The sequence below is a fragment of the Arachis hypogaea genome, chromosome 17 (assembly GCF_003086295.3).
Source record: "Arachis hypogaea cultivar Tifrunner chromosome 17, arahy.Tifrunner.gnm2.J5K5, whole genome shotgun sequence".
Classification (NCBI taxonomy): Eukaryota; Viridiplantae; Streptophyta; class Magnoliopsida; order Fabales; family Fabaceae; genus Arachis; species Arachis hypogaea.
Window position 1 is genome coordinate 49,172,728 of NC_092052.1, and position 7,875 is coordinate 49,180,602.

The 7,875-nt window shown below is 40.6% G+C and overlaps 1 non-coding gene across 1 annotated transcript; it reads left to right on the forward strand.

Annotated features, from left to right (window-relative positions):
* The first annotated feature begins 5,949 nt into the window (after window positions 1-5,949).
* LOC112768127 (small nucleolar RNA R71) lies at window positions 5,950-6,057 on the forward strand. Its single transcript, XR_003185566.1, has one exon. It is a non-coding gene; the product is annotated as a small nucleolar RNA R71 (small nucleolar RNA).
* The last annotated feature ends 1,818 nt before the right edge of the window (window positions 6,058-7,875 follow it).

The window sequence follows — 7,875 nt, forward strand, 5'->3', positions numbered from 1 at the left end:
AAAAATAGAAAAATTAAAAACAGAATCAAAAACAGCAGAAAAAAATCACACCCTGGAGGAAGACCTTACTGGCGTTTAAACGCCAGTAAGAAGCATCTGGCTGGCGTTCAACGCCAGAACAGAGCATGGTTCTGGCGCTGAACGCCCAAAATGAGCAGCATGCAGCCGTGTGCCTTAAGCAGAATGCACATGACGCGGTCGCATGACTGACGCGACCGCGTGGCAAGGAAAAGCTCCAAATGACGCGACCGCGTGACCCACGCGGACGCGTGACAGAGGCCACGCACCAGAAATTGTAGAAAACGCTCATAACGAGGAGGCCCTTTTTGGCCCAGATCCAAGTCCAGAAGGCATAGACCAGAGGTTATAAAGTGAGGGAATTCATCCATTCAGAGAGAGCTCGCATATTTTCACCTTTCAATGATTTAGATTTAGTTAAGAGGGAGATCTTCTCTCTCTCTTTTAGGATTTAGGATTTCTTCTTGTTTTAAGAGTAACTCTGGATCCCAGGTTTAATGTTCTTTTTTTTCAATTTTACTTTTATTTATTTACTCCAACATTTGAATTGATTATTATAATTTATGATTTATTCCATGTTACAGATTTCTATTTGAATTAATGATAATTTGAGGTATTTTCAGTTTATGATTGTTCTCTTTGATTTAAGTTGCCATTGCCTCCCATCTAAGGACACTTTTATTATTTCAACAATTTACTTTTTCCCTTTTGGTTCTGGTTAAGGATTTGGTAACTCAACAGTTATTAAACTCAACACAATTGATAATCGTTATCTTGCTAATTGAGTTGAACTTAAATAATCCCAACCTTTTCTTAGGAAATAATTAGGATTCAAAGGTCAACTTAATTAGTCTCTTGACTTTCCTTTACTCTGGTAAAGGTTGACCAAGTGGAGTTTAGATTCAACTTTCATTATTGTTGAGAGAGATAACTAAGTTAGATCTCTAATTTCTCTACCTTACTAAAAGTTGCTTTACAGTTATTGTTTATTTTTAATTGCCATTTAATTCACTCGTCATTTAAATTACTTGCTTCTCATCTTCTAACCCCGATTACAACCTTTATAGCCAATAATAAGAACATACTTCCTCGCAGTTCCTTGAGAAGACGACCCGAGGTTTGAATACTCGATTAACAATTTTTAAGGGGTTTGTTACTTGTGACACCCAAAACGTTTGTACGAAGGGATTTTTGTCGGTTTAGAGACTATATCAATTGTGACTTACTCAGTTAACTTATTCCGTACGGTTCAGCCTTCTCTATTCTGTATGGACCTTCCCATTTTGATCTCAACTTACCGGGCATGAGCCTCAGTCGAGATTTGTAAAGGAGAACAAAATCTCCAGGTTGGAACTCTCTCTTCTTGATGTTTTGATCATGCACAGCTTTCATCTTTTCCTTGTATATTCTGGAGTTCTCATAAGCTTCCAGGCGAAGGTTCTCCAGTTCCTGCAGTTGCAACTTTCTTTCAGCTCCAGCATTCTCAATTCCCATGTTGCACTCCTTAACTGCCCAGAAGGCTCTGTGTTCTATTTCAACTGGGAGATGGCAAGCTTTTCCATAAACCAAGCGGAAGGGACTCATCCCAATGGGTGTCTTGTAAGCTGTTCTATATGCCCACAGTACAGCTTGTAGTCTGGTGCTCCAGTCTTTTCTATGAGGCTTTACTATCTTCTGCAAGATACGCTTAATTTCTCTGTTTGACACCTCGGCTTGCCCATTAGTTTGGGGATGGTAAGCTGTTGCAACTTTATGGATTATCCCATGCTTCTTCGTCAATCCTGTTAGTCTCCTGTTATAAAAATGGGTGCCTTGATCGCTCACGATCGCTCGTGGTGATCCAAAGCAGCATATAATATGGTTTCTCACAAAGGAGACAACAGTGTTAGCATCATCAGTGCGGGTAGGAATTACTTCCACCCATTTGGAAACATAATCCACAGCTAACAATATATAAAAATATCCACTAGAATTTGGAAATGGACCCATGAAGTCAATGCCCCATACATAAAAAATTTCACAGAAAAGCATATATTGTTGAGGCATCTCATCCCTCTTGGATATGTTACCAAATTTCTGGCATGGGTGACAAGATTTACAAAACTCAGCAGCATCTCTAAAAAGAGTAGGCCACCAGAATCCACAGTCTAAGATCTTTCTAGCTGTTCTTTGAGGGCCAAAGTGTCCTCCACTCTCAGATGAGTGACAGGCCTCTAAAATGGACTGGAATTCTGATTGAGGTACGCAACGTCTAATTATCTGGTCAGCGCCACATCTCCATAAATATGGATCATCCCATATATAATATTTAGACTCGTTTTTCAGCTTGTCTCTTTGATGTTTAGAAAAATGTGGAGGAAATGTGCGGCTAACTAAATAATTAGCAACAGGTGCATACCAAGGGACTACCTCAGATACTGCTTGCAAGTTGTCAAAAGGAAAATTATCATCTATAGGAGTAGAATCATCCTTAATATGTTCAAGGCGACTCAAGTGGTCTGCTACTAAATTTTGATTGCCACTCCTATCCTTTATTTCTAAATCAAATTCTTGTAACAGCAGTATCCAACGTATAAGTCTCGGTTTGGATTCCTTTTTAGCTAATAGATACTTTAGAGCTGCATGGTCCGAATACACTACTACTCTAGTACCAAGTAAATAAGCTCAGAATTTATCCAGAGCGAAAACAATAGCAAGTAGCTCTTTCTCAGTAGTAGTATAATTGGACTGGGCAGTGTCTAAAGTCTTAGACGCATAGGCAATAACAAAAGGGTCCTTACCTTCACGCTAAGCTAGCGCTGCTCCTACTGCATGGTTAGAAGCGTCGCACATGATTTCAAACGGCTGGCTCCAGTCTGGTCCTCTCACAATTGGAGCCTGAGTTAGAGCGGTCTTCAGCTTATCAAACGCTTGTTTGCAATCCTCACTGAACTCGAACTCAATGTCCTTCTGCAGTAATCTGGATAAGGGAAGTGCCACCTTACTAAAATCCTTAATAAATCTCCTATAGAAACCTACATGGCCAAGGAACGAATGGACTTCCCTCACAGAAGAGGGGTAAGGTAAACTAGAAATAACATTCACCTTTGCTGGGTCTACAGAAATGCCATTATTAGATACCACATGTCCCAATACAATCCCTTGCTTTACCATAAAGTGGCATTTTTCGAAATTCAATACAAGGTTTGTATTAACACATCTATCTAATACTCTAGATAATCCATCTAAGCAAAGGTTAAAAGAATCACCATAAACGCTAAAATCATCCATAAAAACTTCCATACAGTCCTCAATAAGATCAGAGAAAAGACTCATCATGCACCTTTGGAAAGTAGCTGGTGCATTGCACAAGCCAAAGGGCATTCTCTTATAAGCATAGGTCCCAAAAGGACATGTAAAAGTAGTCTTTTCCTGATCCTCAGGAGCTATATGAATCTGGAAATAACTTGTGTAACCATCTAGAAAGCAATAATGTGATTTACCTGACAGGCGATCCAGCATTTGATCAATGAATGGAAGTGGGTAGTGATCCTTACGGGTAGCTTGGTTGAGACGCCTGTAGTCAATGCAGACTCTCCAAGCATTCTGAACTCTAGTTGCTATGAGCTCTCCATGCTCATTCTTCACTGTAGTGACTCCAGATTTCTTGGGCACCACTTGTACTGGGCTTACCCATTCACTGTCTGAAATGGGATATATGATACCGGCTTCCAATAATCTGGTCACTTCCTTTTTGACAACTTCCAAGATTGTAGGATTCAATCTTCTTTGTGGTTGATGGACAGGTCTTGCTCCCTCTTCTAAAAATATTCTGTGCTCGCATACTTGAGGGTTAATTCCCACTATGCCTGCCAAACTCCACCCAATTGCCTTCTTATGCTTCCTCAGTACATCAAGTAACTGCTCTTCTTGTTGAGAAGTCAGTTCCCTTGCAATAATAACCGAAAGCTTCTGCTCATCCTCAAGATAAGCATATTTGAGATGTGGAGGGAGAGGTTTCAATTCTAACTTCTGATCATGGGTAGGCTCTGGATTATCTGGGGCTTGTGAAAATGGCGAAGTGTCCTTATTGTCAGTTAAGAGGGTCCCCACACTTGGACCTTGTCCAGTGTGCCTCTCTTCAAACTCTTCTTTTTGAACTTCAGCCACACTTTTGTCTATGACATCACACTGGAAGATAGAATGATCTTTTGGGGGGTTGTCAATGACTCCATTCAGATTGAAGATCACTATGCGGACATCTATTTCAAAGGAGTATGTTCCTGAAAAAGCATCCAATTTGAATTTTGATGTCTTCAGGAATGGTCTTCCAAGTAGGATTGATGATGGCTTATCTGAATCATTATGGGGCATCTCCAAGATATAAAAATCAGTGGAAAATGTGAGCCCTTTAATGTTCACCAAAACATCTTCAGCAACTCCAGCCACTGTAATAATGCTTTTATCTACTAACACAAAACGAGCTGCCGACCTTTTTAAGGGAGGGAGCCTTAAAACATCATATATAGACAAAGGCATTATACTGACACATGCTCCTAAATCACACATGCAATCATAAAGTACTACACCACCAATAGTACAACTAACTATGCAAGGACCTGGGTCACTACATTTTTCAGGTAATCCTCCCATTAAAGCAGATATAGAACTACCTAAAGGAATAGTTTCCAATTCATTAATTTTGTCTTTATGGATACATAAGTCTTTTAGAAACTTTGCATATTTAGGTACCTGCTGAATAACATCAAAAAGGGGAACAGTTACCTCAACCTTTTTGAATATTTCTACCATTTTAGGATCAGGTTCCAGCTGCTTCCTGGGCTTCCTTGCAAGTTGTGGAAATAGAATGGGAGTAGTGTTTTCTGTGGTGCCTGCGCCTTTTTGTGCTTCTTCCTGTGGTGGAGCTATCTCTTCTTCAGCTATGTCCTGTATGTCCTCTTCTTCTTCAACATCTTCGATTTCTACCACCTCTTCAGCTGAGGCGTATTCTGGTGAGCTTGGTTCCTCCTGATTCCTCTCCTGCAGTGTGGTTCCGAACCTCAGGGTGATGGCATTAATGCCTCCTTTTGGATTGGGTAATGGTTGAGAGGGGATTCCAGTGGTGCTTGAAGATTGGTTATTGGAATTTTGTGCTGAACCAAGTTGTGTCATCAAAGCTTGCAGAGTAGAGGTGAAACCATTCAGACTAGTGTTAATACTGTTCACGATGGTATTTTCCATGGCCAGTTGTCTTTTCTCAAAAGCTTGTAATAAATCTTCATTAGAAGATACAGAAGAATGAGTAAATTGAGAGGTTTGCTGCTGATTGTTCGGTGGTCCTTGGTTTTGCCTCAGGTGAGGTGCTCGGTAAGGTTGATTTTGCTGCCTGTTGTTGTTATTATTCCACCTCTTATTTCGCTGATTATCTCTGCCTCCCCTATTATTGTTGTCCCTCCAATTATGGTTTGAATTGTCCTGCCATCCATGGTTATTATTTCCACTTTGATTGTACCCTTGGTTGGGGCGGTCATAGAAGTTGTGAGTGGATGCCACCATGTTGTCTTCTTGTTGGAGCTGCGGGCATTCATCAGTGTAATGACTGTAATCAGCACAAATTCCGCAAATTCTTTGTGGGACTAGTTGTTGGTTTTGCTGCGATTGAGTTTGCTGAGCTTGTTGATTTAACTGCATTTGCTTTAGTAGGTTGGTCATTTCACAGATGCTTCGATTTAGAGCAGCAGTCTCTATGCTAGAAGATACTTCTGCAACGGCCCTTGAACGGCCTTGCTTCTGTCTGTGGTTCCGAGTAGATTCAGCTAAATCACTGATCAATTGCCAAGCTTCATCAGTGGTCTTGTACTTCTTCATAGACCCATTGCTGGAACTTTCCAATGTGGTCTTATCTTGGGGCCTCATACTTTGTGTGACATAGCTGAGTAGCACGATCTTGTCAATCATGTGGTGGGGGCATGCTTCCAGAAGATTATTGAAGCGCTCCCAGTATTCAAAGAGAGTCTCATTGTCATCCTGAACAATTGTAGATATATCCTTCCTCAGTTTATCAGTAACTTCAGATGGAAAGAATTTCTCCAGAAACTCCTTTCTGAGTGTATCCCAGTTGGATACATTTGCTAGAGGTTGAGTGTAATACCTCTCTCTTGCTTTTCCCTCAAGAGAAAACGGAAAAGCTTTCAGCAGAATTGAAGTTTCATCAGTGCCATCACGCCTGACAGCAGAACAGGCTGCCTGGAAATCTCTCAAGTGCTTGATAGGCTCTTGAGCAGGTAGGCCATGAAACTTGGGCATCAAATTTAGCAGTGCGGTCTTTATTTCAAATTCTGTAGCTACCGCTGGATGATGCGCTTGAAACGGTTGCATTGTAAAATCGGGAGCTCCTTCCTCCTGAATGGTAACTCTTCTAGCTGCCATGTTTTCTGCACGTAAAACAATCGAATCAGTAGAACGGGGGCTGGTTTCTTCCTCAAATTCACTTTCAGAGCCGCCCTCAGAGCGGGCTAACCTACGCTATTCTCGCCTTATTCGTGAAATTGTTCTTTCAATTTCAGGATCGAATATTAGCAAGCGCGGATCAGGAAGTGAACGTGTCATTTGACGGAAGAAACATGCAGCTCATAGTAGCAAAATTAAATAAAATGCAAATAAATAAATTCTAATTAATAAAATTAGCACTCTATTGCAACTCCCCGGCAACGGCGCCAAAAATAGATGGGAAGCAGAAGCTGGTGAATTAAAAATTTATTAAAATGGTTACGTTGCAAGTATAGTTCTTAACTCACCGAAAATCTGCCTATCAATTTAGAAATGTGTCACAGAAAGTTTAAATTAAAATTATTGGGAGTTTTAAGTCCCAGGTCGTCTCCCAACGAGTTGCAGAAAAGTGTGCTGTTTTATTAATCAGATGTTCCAAGAAGTTGAGCTAGGTAAATTGGAAATTAAATTGAGGAATTTTAAATAATATAAATAAAAGCCTTGACTGGGAATTGATTGGTTAGAATCTCTATCATTGATGGTGTGATTGTAATATTAATCCATAATTAATGGTTGTTCTGTTTGGTTATCCTTTACTAGGTAAGGGAAAGTCAAACAAGTGGGAATGCCAGATCTGTTCACAAGTTGCAACCCACTTAGTTCAAAGGGATTGGCGTCGGTGACAGGATAGCAATCCAACATTTAACCCAATTACAAATTTTCTTTCAATTCTTCTGACTCAAGAGTTCCTTTTAATCAACTCCCCATCAAGTAAGGGAACTACTCACGCATTGTAAATAAAGAATCCATGGCACATGAAAGGGGATTAAAAGAAGACATGATTATTGGAATTGAAATTGAATTAAAAAGAAATAATCCTTCCATTAAATAATCATAAAAGTATCTGAATAACAAAATTGAACATAACAAAGAACATGGAAGATTAAAACCAAGTTAAGAGAACAAACTAGAATGATGAAGTCTTGATGAGGAAATAACTCTTCTCAATGTTCCAATGCTAAGACCAATTGAAAATTAAAATTCTAAAAACTACCGAGAGAAACCTAGGAGAGTGAAAAACTAGATCTGAAACTGCTGAATGAATCTCCTTGTTGTTTCTGCATATTCTCTGACTCTAGTCTGCTGTTCCGGGCCAAAAACTGGGCCGGAATAAGGTCCAAAATCGCCCCCATCGAATTCTGCAGATTATGCAGATCGCGCATGTCACGCGATCGCGTCACCCATGCGGACGCGTCGCTTGCGCTTTTTTGCTCTCCACGCGTTCGCGTCGTCCATGCTACCGCGTCGCTTACGCTTTCCAATCCGTGCGGCCGCGCAAGCCATGCGGCCGCGTCACTGCGATTTGTGCTCCTTCGAGCGGTCACGTGA